At 36.3% G+C, this 12488-nt stretch overlaps 1 pseudogene; it reads left to right on the forward strand.

Annotated features, from left to right (window-relative positions):
* The first annotated feature begins 341 nt into the window (after positions 1-341).
* The window catches only part of LOC101446104 (SH2B adapter protein 1 pseudogene), a 54417-nt pseudogene continuing 42270 nt past the window's right edge, over positions 342-12488 (forward strand).

Here is a 12488-nt window from a genome sequence, read left to right on the forward strand (position 1 = left end):
ACAAACTGAATACATATATTATTACACATTGATAAATTGTAAACAAGCGTTGTTTTTCCTTTTCCTTAAAAAAATAATATCGCTCCTTTGCTGACTTACAATGTCCAGCTTTGGGCAGGGATTCTGGACCCTGCTCTTTCATCTGTTGAGGAAAATACTTTAGTTCTTTTTGGACCATAAACCAATAAAATTCTCTTAAACCATATGCAACTTTACTTTCAGTAGTAGTTTTCAATATGATTAATCTCTGTTATGAAGATTCAATCAAAGACAAAGCAGAGTTTTTCTGTGTCCCACAGTTCATAACATGCTTAACTTCTTCTTCCGCTATGTTAGACACAATGCCAGAGCAGACAGTGATTCAAAGTGCAAATTTTGCCAAAAAGTCCTTCTCGCTTGAAGTTACTGTCAACTCAGTTTTTGAACTTTTAGATGGTCAGTAATGTAATGAGCAGTTTTCATTTAAAAAAGGAACTTTGTGCTGAGTTCTTCGATATTGCTTTCTATTTGTAAATAACCTCTTTAAAAAATTATTGAAGTATATCATTCATACATGAACATACATGAACCATAAGTATATAGTAAAAGTTGTAAACTTGCAAACATGAATAACATCATATAGGGGTCCTGTACATCACCCCATCATCAACATTTTACACTATTGTGAAACATTTGTTACAAATTATAAATGAATATCATCAAAATAATACTACTATAGTTCATATCTTACATTTTGTGTCTTTCCCCCAACTGATCCTATTATTATTATTATTTAACATATTTTTTATTGCAGGTGTGGTGAACATACAAAACAATCATGCACGTGTAGAATTCCCATACAGCATTCCTTCACCAGCACACCACACTGTGGCAGAACATTTGGTACAGATTATGAGATAATATCATCAGACTATTACCACCAATCATGGTCCAAAATGTACATTTGGCATACTTTTTCTATTTCCACCACCCCACCCCCTGTTATCAACACAGTACATCTTTAACACAGATGCAAGTATATTGCAACATTGCTGTTAACCACAGTCCATAGGTCACAACAGTTATATTTTTCCCATATTTCTCCACATTCCCATCACCCTGCAATAGTGATATACATCCACTGTTGCTTACAGAAGGACATTCTGGCATCTGTACCATCAACCACAATTCTCATCAACAACTGGGTTCACTGTGTTATTCAGTCCCTAGATTATTCTCTAGCTTTCTTTCAATGGACATTTACATCCCTAGAGTACCCTTTTCAGCAACAATCCCATTTATAAACTAGTTGTTACTCACTATAATGTGTTACCATTAACTCTATTCATTTCCACACTTTTACAGTCAAGTTAATTAAAACTTCTACATACATTAAGCATCAGTAGTCCTTCTCAGTCCTCCTCTTATCTCCTAATAACCTATACTTTAGGTTTTGACTCCATGTGTTTATTCTTTGTATTTAGTTCATATTAATGAAACCATGCAATATTTGTCCTTTTGTGTCTGGCTTACTTCACTGAGCATGTCTTCAAGATTCATTCATGTTATCATAGTGCCCCAATTCCATTTCTTCTTACTGCAGCATAGTATTCCATTTATCACATTTTTTTTTTCCCAGTCATTGGTTGATGGACACTTGGGTTGTTTCCATCTTTTGTCAATTTGAGAATAATGCCACTATGATAACCTTTTAGGAGCTTTGAATATAATCACATCTTGCTAAATTTTCATTGAAATGAGGAAAATAAAGAAAGTTTTGACCAGTAGTTACTCAAGGACTTTATTAACTAATCTAACAGTAACTTAATTAATATTTGAACTGGTTAAAAAAATAATTAGCTACACAAAATTCACTCATCCATTTATTTAACACTCAGTGAGCACATGCTATGACCCAGAACTTCTATCAGGAACTGAGGATACAATAAGCAACAAGATGGACTGTGCCAACATGAATTTACAATTGAGAGGGGAAAAGTGACAATGGGCACATATTTAAGCAGTTAATACTACTTCTCATTCTTGACATGAGTGCCAAAGAGAATAAAACAGATTAATATTATAAAGAGTAATATCAATTGTTAACATACATTATTTGGTAAAAAATTATAGTTTTATTTTTTCATGTTTCAAAATAAAGTGTGAGAGACAGATCCCTTGAAGTTGCCAAAACCCTTTCATCAGTTCACTGGGCAGTGTTGACATTTTAGAAGCCATTTTGTGCATTGTACAGTTGTTAGCAGCATCCCTAACCTCTTCCTACTAGATTCCAGTAGTAAGCCTTAGTTCAAGTTGTGACAACCAACATTGTCTCCAGATATTACCAAATCACCCACCCCTCCACTGAAAACCACTCTACAAAGTTATATACATTTTATCTCTTATTTTCTCTTGAGTGTAGAGTGAAATTTTCCGAAGACTACAGGATGTTGTACACCATAATACAAAAGATTATTCCATCCATTGATAAATGTTTTAATTTTGACTTCATATTTTAAAACTATTTCATCCAATCCTCAACCCCTCCCCATAGCATAATAAAGAAGTTGTTCCCTTGTTTTACAGCTTCCTTTTTTTCCCCTGATGATAATTCTATGGTTTCTTTTATCCTTGATCTCTTGTCTATAAAGAATTCATACCACAAACATTCCCCCATGTTTTTAAGTGTCTTTATTTTTTGTTTTCAGCAGGCTGATTGGTGCTCCTAGGTATGTTTTTCTTCGTATTCATTGAGTGGGAGACTGATAGGCTTCATAGTTTATATTTATGATAAGGACTTAATATACAAAATATATAAAGAAATCCTTCAAATTGCCACAGAAAAGACAAACAACCCAATTAAAAAAGGGCCAAATTGAATAGACATTTCTCCAAAGAAGATATACAAATGACCAATGAGCTCATAAAAAGATGCTCCATTGAGAGAAATGCAAATCAATTCTCATTGAGAGAAATGCAAATCAAAACCACAGTGAGATGCAATTTTACAGCAACTAGAATGATTACTATCTTTAAAAATGGGAAATAGCAAGTGCTGGAGAGGATGTGGAGAAATTATTGAGTGTATGTTCAAATGCTTCCCTCTTAGTGCAGACTTTCTTGAAGATAACAACCATCATTACCTTATATTTTCTTCATTTATTGTAACTTACAGCCATTCATTAATATCTGGCATTTTATTATTTCTTTACTCATTTAGTTTCTTAATCACAAGAAAGTTAGCTCTGTGCAAGAAGAACATTTTCTATTTCTTCACTGTTGAAACCATAACACATATTACCATAACATAAAATCATAAATCTCTGTTAAAAAATTAACTAATGTATTCATAAATAAATGTAATTTTATACACTTTATGATAGTTTGAAAACAATTTCAGGGATAACTATTTCAGCAAATTTCAATATAATTTCAAATAATGCCAAAACTATAAAGCTTCCCATAACTGAAAGCTCCTTCCAAACTTAGTAAGACATATTTAATCTAGAAAAACCTAGGAAGAAATATTAACTTGGATACTTGTCACAAACGTCTATAAATTTTCTTAACCAAAGCAACTTGTAAGAGTCCCCAGTGAGCACCTTCATCATTAAAATTACTTAGAGGAGAAAATGAATGACAAATAGATCATTAAGGACTCTCATGGGGAGCCAGTAGAAATTAAATCTCTTAGAACTTCAAAGTCCTTAGAGACAGAAGAGTGTGAACATATGCTATGTAAGGGTGTGTTAGGATTCTTTTGAGAAACAGAGTGAACAGGATTATTTTATATGTGACTATATAAAAGATTTATTATAGGAATCAGCTCACATGATTGTGGAAGTTTACAAGTTTGAATTCCACAGAGTAGATGCAAGTTGGAAACACTGGTGAAGGTAAACTTTTAATTCCCAAGAAAAAGATGTGTGGTCAAAACAGAGGCAGAAATTCTTCTTGGTGGTGGCTGAAATATACAAGTCTGACTTTAAGACCTCCCACTCTTTGGCCTAGGGCACTCCTCTCATTGCTGAAGACAATCTCCTTTGTTAATTTTATATGCAATCAACAGATTGTAGATGCAAATACTCCCATGAAATGCCCTCATAGTAACAATCAGGCCAGTTTTTCCGTGTGTAAACAACAGAAAAGCATAGACTAGACCATTTGACACATGAAATTAACCATCACAGTCCACCCTTTGTCAGCTTGCTACTCATACATATCTCTGTAAACCTTTTTAAGTTTCCAAATAACAAAAATGACATACTCATTAGTTTCACCTAACATAACTAAACTACCCTGTGTATAACCAGAAACACCCCAGAATAGGATGTAAGTCCTTGGTGGATATTTACTCTTATTCTTTATATCCTATAACAAATACTATGACACAAAGTTTAATGCAACTTATGTTATATAATAAGAGGAAAAGAGTGGGAAGAAAACAAAAGTACTTGCTCTTTGTATATACTAAAACATAAAACAAAACAAGGAAGAAATACTCAAAACCCATTATAGTGTTCATTTCTGTAACTGGTCATGTGGTTGGATTTTGTATTTAGCACGACCTCCTCCACTACCCATTCTCTGTCCCTTTTACTCTCAGTAAACTCTTCAACTGATCATGGACACTTGCCCATTAGGATGACTCAAGGCTCTGCAATAGGGTAGTCTCAATTTTCCATTAACTTTAATCCCAGGATGTGGTAGTACTAAGACAAATCCTAAATTATCTATTGCATATCAGAAATATTCCTTTTTTACCTACATTGTGTAGTAGCAATTTCTTATAGATAATTAGGGTCAACAACCCTAGTCAGTATAGTAGCTCTCCTTTGTTGACTCAAAAGCATGAGGAGCCCAAAGTGTTGGGTGGCAGCACATTTCTAGTTTAAAGGAATCATTGTTGTGACTTCTGGTGGAATTACTCACTCTTCTGGAAGTACATTTCCAAGAACATAAGTTCACAGGGGTAGAAGCAAATATTATTCTCTTGGATTACTAGAGATAATAGTGAGTGGCACCATTTGCATTGCTATCACTTGATTCCTAAAGCCATGAATTCTGGCTATGGGAGAAACAGCACAGGGTGAGTGCTAAAGTAAAGCATATATAGCCTCTTAGAGAACACTGTTCCAGTCTGGAAATTATTGCCTCCTAGTTGAGGACATAGTTGAATCTTCAAAAGACAAGTCCACCGTTCTATCAATTCAGCTGCTGCAAGTTGATAGCGAGCATGGTAAGACCAGTGATTTCCATGGTCATAGGCCTGATGCTATACTTAATTAGCTAAAAAGTGAATTCCTTGACCAGAAGCACTGCTGTTTGGAATATCAAGATAATAGATAAGGAAATTTGTGAACCCACAGATGATAGTATCAACAAAGCATTTTGAACAGGGAAAGCAAATGTATATTTGGAGTATGTATCTATTCCAGTTAGAACAAACTACTGCCCTTCCCATGACAGAAGTGGTTCAATATAATCAACCTGCAACCAAGTAGCAGGCTGATCATCTTGGGGAATGGTTCCATACAGAAGACTGAGTGTTGGTTTCTTCTGCTGACAGTTTGGACACTCAGCAGTGGCTATAGCCAGATTGGACTTGGTGAATGGAAGTCTATGTTGCTAAGCTCAAGCATAACCTCCAATCCTACCACCATGGCTTTGTTCATGAGTTCATCGGGTAATGACAGGAGTGGCTGGTGAAAAAGAACAACTTTTATCCACAGAACAAGTTATCTTATCCAGTTGATTATTAACATCTTCCTCTGCTGAAGCCATCCTCTGGTGACATAGGACACAAATACTATAAATTTTTTTCCACTCAAAAAGATCTATACACATACCTCACCCCCCAGACCTCTTTATCACCAATTTTCCAATCATGATTCTTCCAAGTCCTTCCATCAGCCAAACCCTTGCCACAGCCAATTAATTGATAAATGAATGTATATCTCTCCATTTCTGCTTCAAGCAAAATGAACAACCCCACTGCTCTAAGTTCTGCCCTTTGGAGGAGATTCCCTTAACCACAGTCTTTCAGTGGTATCCTAGTAATGGATTGTAGTGCTACAACTGCCCACTTTCAAAATTACCTGTAAACCAGGTCTGAATTTTCTCTTCTTCAGTCAACTGATCATAGACCTAAACTCCCAAGAATCCATAGCTGTGGTCTGGGAGATTAAAAGCAATATGGCACAAGTGGGGGCCATGGACATTTAGGCTGCATCCCCATGTAATTTATTTGTACCTTCATGGCCTGATTAAGCCTAATGTCATGTCATCTTCCATTTGATGAATGGAGTGCAGCTGTGCATACCTTACTTAACAGCACAGTGAATCAGACAGCACTTAATTCATGATGGACACCTCAGGTCTCATGATAACTTTATGACCCATGGATAAATCTTAAGTTTCTACTAAGCCATTGTAGTAGCCAAAAGTTTGCGTTTATTTTGTTTTGTTTTGTTTTGTTCTGTTTTGTTTTGTTTATTCAAAAGGAGAATAGTGGTCTGCAGAGGATGGCAGGACTTTGATCCAAAATCATAATGGTCTGTAATGTGATTCTCCTACAGGGGCTTTCTAAAGGCTCCAAAGAGCATCGGTATTTGCAACTGACACTTTAACCACCATTGTATCTGATAGATCATATGGCCCAAGAGGAAAAGCAGATTGCAAGGCTTTGGTGCAAAAGCCTCTTCTTATTATGGTCCCTATTCAAAATTGGAAGCATTTCAGGTCACTTGATAAGCTGATCAGAGTAGCACACCAAAATGAGGAATATATTGCCTCCAAAATCCAAAGAGGCCAACTAGGCATTTTGCCTCTTTCTTGGTTGTAAGAGTAGCCAGGTGCAGCTGCTTAAGAAAGATAGGATCCTGTCTTAGAAAGGATACCTTAAAAAGATATCCTGATATGCACATTGGGATTTCCTAAAATTGTGATGATGGTGGCACATATCCATGAATATAGCAAAAAATCCTTTAAATGGGGAAATTTTATATTGCGTGTGAATTATATCTCAATAAATTTATATGAAAGATTAACATATATGGAAAAACTACGTACAAATTAAAGTTGTGGACCATTGACCATGAGGTGCAGAGGTGCCCAAAGATGTACTTACCAAATGCAATGGATGTGTCATGATGATGGGAATGAGTGTTGCTGGGCGGGGGAGAGGGGAGAGGTGGGGTGGGGGTGGTGGGGTTGAATGGGACCTCATATATATTTTTTTAATGTAATATTATTACAAAGTCAATAAAAAAAAGTTGTATTCTTAAAAAAAGCTTAAAACATTAAAATGAAATAAAACATGAAATAAACATAAATCAGAAATAAATAGAAAAAATTTATGTGAAATGACAAAATTCAAGAAATGATTAAAATAATATACTAGTAAACCCAGACATGAAGATTGAACTAGAAGAAACACAAGACTTAATGAATATAAAATTAACTTTGTAATTGAAGGATGAGAAAATAATTTTTTAAAAACTAAAAATACACAGAAACAAAGAAAAATATTTGAGAAAAATTGACATCAAATGAACAAGAAGACCTAAAACATGGATAATAGTAATTTTAGAAGAATACTACCTAAGAAAGAAAAGAGAACAAACTCTAAAATTATAATTCAAGAAAACTTTACTGGGGAAAAGAAGTTGAAATGACCTATTGAAGAAAGAAATCTTTTACCTAATAATAATACCCAGAAAAACCAATTCTGAGATATATATTAGTAAAATGTCTGGACTAAAGGTAAAAGAAAAGAAAACTCTTTTGGGAATTAAGGAAAATAGATAAAGTGACTAAATCATAAGAGAAAGAATATTTGATATTATTAGATCCCTTGACAGTGATGCTTTATTTGAAAAAAATGGTATCATATTTGTAAATACTTGGCAAAAGAAAATGTGAGTCAAATATTTTGTTTCCAGAAAGATTTACATTTAAGTGTAAAAAGTGTAAAAAGCATAGTCAATCTATTTTTGCTGTTCAGGAATTTAGGAAGCATTTTTTCAAGGAGTTCTTACTGAGTAATCTAGAAAACAAGCTTTAGAAAACTAAAATACAATCCCCCCCCCCAAAATCTCACGATGACACGATTGAATTCACCAGCATCCATGTGCACAATGGTGTGGCCAGTTCAAAATACAGTGATTTGGAAATACTTGATTATTTCATGATCTAGTGACTCAGTGGCTGTCTTCCTTGGGAGGATAATTTTAAAGATCTTAACTGTGTTAGAGATTCCAAAATTATATACAGAGAAAATATTGCAGGTTTGGTGGCCAAATGTTTTTCTGGGAAAAAACAAAACAGATGAAATTGCTAAAAGCATGGACTATACCAAAAAACCTAATTTTCAAAATTTATGAGATATATTTTTGCAAGAACTCAAAGCTATAGGAAATAAGGTTGATGGTGCACTAGACCTTTGTGTTGTGGAGAATGAAGGTTTGAAAGCAAAAACAGCAACAAAGAAGCGAAAGAAACTGAAGAAAGCATAGCACCTAGTGTTGAAGATAAGGAATGTTCAAATATAAAGACAGAGGAGGCCATACAAAGCCATACAAGAACCAGAAAGAGAGTCCAGAAGAAAGTCCAATCCTGTGAAACTATTTTTTTCTTCTTCCTTTCCTTTTGGCTTTTTTCTCCTTTTCTATTTTAAGTGTTTTATTTTCACATTTGTCCTCCTGGGTTGGGGAATTGAAAATTAAATACCTATGTCATTGAAAAACATTTGTAAACTTTTTTTAAAAAATTAAAGTAAGTGCTTTGTACAGTAAAAAAGAAAAAGAAAGAAAAAACCCAAAATGACAAAAGTGATATTGCCCTAAAACTAGTGTGAGCATTAAATGTATTGCTACTTTTGGAATTAAGACTCAATGGGTATAAGTGTTAGAATGTATTTTGTTATAGACTCTTTTGAAGTTGAAACCAGACAATTATTGAAAAAGGGAAGATTAGGAAGACGGTATGGAAAAAAATATGCATTTTCAGACTCATGTTGATGATGTTACTCTAATTGTTCCTTGAGTCTTCTGCTAAGTATATAGTGAGATAAAGCAAATGGGTATTTATGGCAAACTAAAATTTTATCATCGTGCATATCCTTGAAGCCCAGGATATTCAGTGTCAGAGAAAATACATATATTCTGATGTAATATATAAGAGGTTAAGCAAACATTATGTAGTGTAGAAATTAAAGTATGAACTGATAGGCTATTTAATATTTAATTTTTCTAAACTCTGTCCACTAAAAGAGGCAATGAACATCCCTAATTGTTTAAAGGAGAAAAGAAAATCCTTAAAATACTGTCATGCAAAATAGAAAAGAAGGTATCATACAATTTGGGTCATGCCAAAAGGACTCAGGAGCAAAACTGAAGAGCATACTACTGATTAAAGAGGAGATAATTTAAGCTTCAATAAGATGATAACTGCAATGAATTAAAACTCACCAAACACCTATTTAATTCCATCAGTTCTTATTTATATTTAAAAAAAACTAATGTAGTCAATTATAGGAAATGAATACTTTATTTTGAAAAATGACAAAGGGAAATAATTATGTTTGCATCCTGATTTTCCTATATGAACTTTCACAAAGTAGAATAGTAGAAGAAAGGAAGTACCTTATAAAATCATTCTAGCTAATATATATAAAAGATATGATAAAATTAAATATTACCATTTTGTAATTTATCCTAATAAATTTATATATTTAGGCACTGGGCAGCAAATGCTAAAAACATCCCAAAAGATAAAATATTATATATTACATGCATCTGATGAAAGAATGCAGCACAACCTATTATCTTGCCAAGGGAATTATATATATGCCTAATTAATATTCAAGACCCACATGCCAATTTGTAGGAAATATGGGGAAGAGTCATGTATTTCTGTACCATGAATATATAGTCAACAAATGGGAGAAGTGGGAAAATTTTTCCAGAATTTGGAAAGAATTGTTGAAGGTTCAGATTCTTTAAAATAAATTATAAGGAAAATAAAAAAATTGGAAACTTCTAGGTTAAAAGTGAGTTAAAATATATAACAAATAAAAAGAGTAGATATTAATATTATATAATGTCCAAGTTTGATAGTATGTGATGGTTAAGTTCATGTGTCAATTTAGCTACGTTATGGTGTCCAGTTGTATGGTCAAGCAAGCACTGGCCTAATGGTTACTCTGAGGATATTTTGTATTATTAGCCAGTTTATTGCATCTGTGGCAGATTATGTCTATAATCAACAAAAGAGACTGCCTTCAGAAATGAGAGAAGTCTCATCCAACTAGTTAGAGACCTTTGATAGGGAGAACTGATGATTTCAGCAGTCAGAAAGCAGAATTTCTATCTCTAATTTAGCCAGTCACCTTCTCCTGGGGAATTCAATGGAAGCTTTATTGGTGTTCCAACTTGTAGCCTGTCCTCTAGAATTTGAATCAGCTTTTCTGACAGTTAGATGAACTAATTTATAAAATAAATCTCATTATATAGATGCTTATATATATATATATATACACCCTGTGATAAAATTATATTTAAAAAACCTATGTTTCATAATAACAATACTTTTTCTAGCCTCAAACTGAAATCAACCTTGAAGTCCATTAACAGGATAATGAATGAATACATTTAAGTATATTCATGTAATCCAATTCTATTCATATGGTGAATGAAATCCAAAGTGAAAGGAAACTATCAACATGTGATTCTATTCATTTACAGTTTGAAAACATGAAACTGAAAAATACATTAAGGATATATCATGCAGATAAACATAGACAGGCTAAATAATTTCAGGATAGGGGAGGGGGCAAGATGGCGGCTGAGTGAACATCCCTGTTAGAGTCTTCTGCAGGGAATCGGCTGGGCGGCGTTGGAGACTCTTTGGGACCGGATTGTTTCGGGATTTTTGCTGGTCCGGAGGTGTCTGGACATCGATTTGGAGGGAAGGTAACAGAGAGGATTCGTCTGTGAAATATACACGGAGATCCCAGCTACCTGTAGAGGATTCCCTTCTTGGGTAGGCGGAGACGAGGCATCTAGCCCCGCTTGGTGGGGCTGAGCCAGGCCGGGCCGGGCCGCAGTAGCGTTTGGAGCCGGGCGGGGCCGGTGCAGGCCCCGGCTGCGGGCCGCGGTAGCACTTGGAGCCGGGCGGGGCCGGTGCAGGCCCGGCTGCGGGCGGCGGTAGCGCTTGGAGCCGGGCGGGGCCGGTGCAGGCCCGGCTGCGGGCCGCGGTAGCGCTTGGAGCCCGGCGGGGCCGGTGCAGGCCCCGGCTGCGGGCCGCGGTAGCGTTTGGAGCCGGGCGGGGCCGGTTCAGGCCCCGGCTGCGGGCCGTGGTAGCGTTTGGAGCCGGGTGGGCCCGGGTCAGGCCGCGGCGGGTACGGAGCCGGGCAGGGCCGGTCCAGGCCGCGGTGGCGGGAGGTGGATGCCAGAGCCGGCTGGGCCTCTGTAGCGAGCGGAGCTGGGCGGAGCCAGGCCAGGCCAAGGCAGCGTGAGGAGCCGGGCAGAGCCGGTCCAAGCCTCCGCGGCGGGTGGAGCCGGGCCTGCGGAGGGGTTTCTGTTTTTTTTTTTTTTTTTTTTTTTTTTTGAGCATCTGCAGTACTGGGGAGTTCGTGGGCCCTGGGCGGCCTATTGGGGGTTTGTGGGAAGGGAGGTGCTTGCAGACCCATTTGGGCAGACAGACGGGGGGGGTTTTAGGGCAAAGCGGGGGGAAGTTGTTGTTTTAGATAGTGTTGCAATTGTGACACGTGTGTACCTGTATCTCTCTTCTCCCTATCCGTTCCCCACCGTTTGCCCATCCTCTTTTTCTTTCTTCCTTTCTTCTTGCCTTTCTTTTTTTCTTTATTATAATTAGTTTGTTTTTTTTTTTTGTTTTGTTTTGTTTTTTTTCGGTTTTCTCTTTCCCTCTTGTCCCTCATCTTCCACTTATTTTTACTTTAATTCAAGTATACAATAGGTGCTACAGGGAACACCTCACATTTGCTGGGTTTTCCCATCCTCCACTGCCTCATTTCTGTGTGAACTGATTTAGGCTACCTACACTATCCCCCTTCCCCTGCATCTTGATATCCACTATCATCTACTGTCTCTCCTATATTCCACCCCCCACCTCCCGTTCTTTGATCCACAAAGTGTCTAACTCTTAATTTCTAATACCTTTGTTCTGTTTTCTGTCTATTATCCACTCTTGAAACTATTACCTTTCTTTTCTTTTTCCCTCTCTCATGAAAACAATAGCTGTGTAGTTCATACCATATTCCTCCCAAATTCAGTCATCAACTTCATAAAAGGTACTCTACCTACAGCTATAACCCTATACAATCTACATGAATCTAACCTCCATCCTTCCAGATCTCATATTCCTGCTTTATTAACATACATCACCAATACAACTTTACACTTTTCCCTTGCTTACACAATTGCCTTTCCCCAACACTAATACTTTCCTCTAAAGTGAACTTAACCAACAACAAGTAACTAGAATAA

This window comes from Dasypus novemcinctus, chromosome 1 (assembly GCF_030445035.2).
Source record: "Dasypus novemcinctus isolate mDasNov1 chromosome 1, mDasNov1.1.hap2, whole genome shotgun sequence".
In the NCBI taxonomy this organism is placed as follows: domain Eukaryota; kingdom Metazoa; phylum Chordata; class Mammalia; order Cingulata; family Dasypodidae; genus Dasypus; species Dasypus novemcinctus.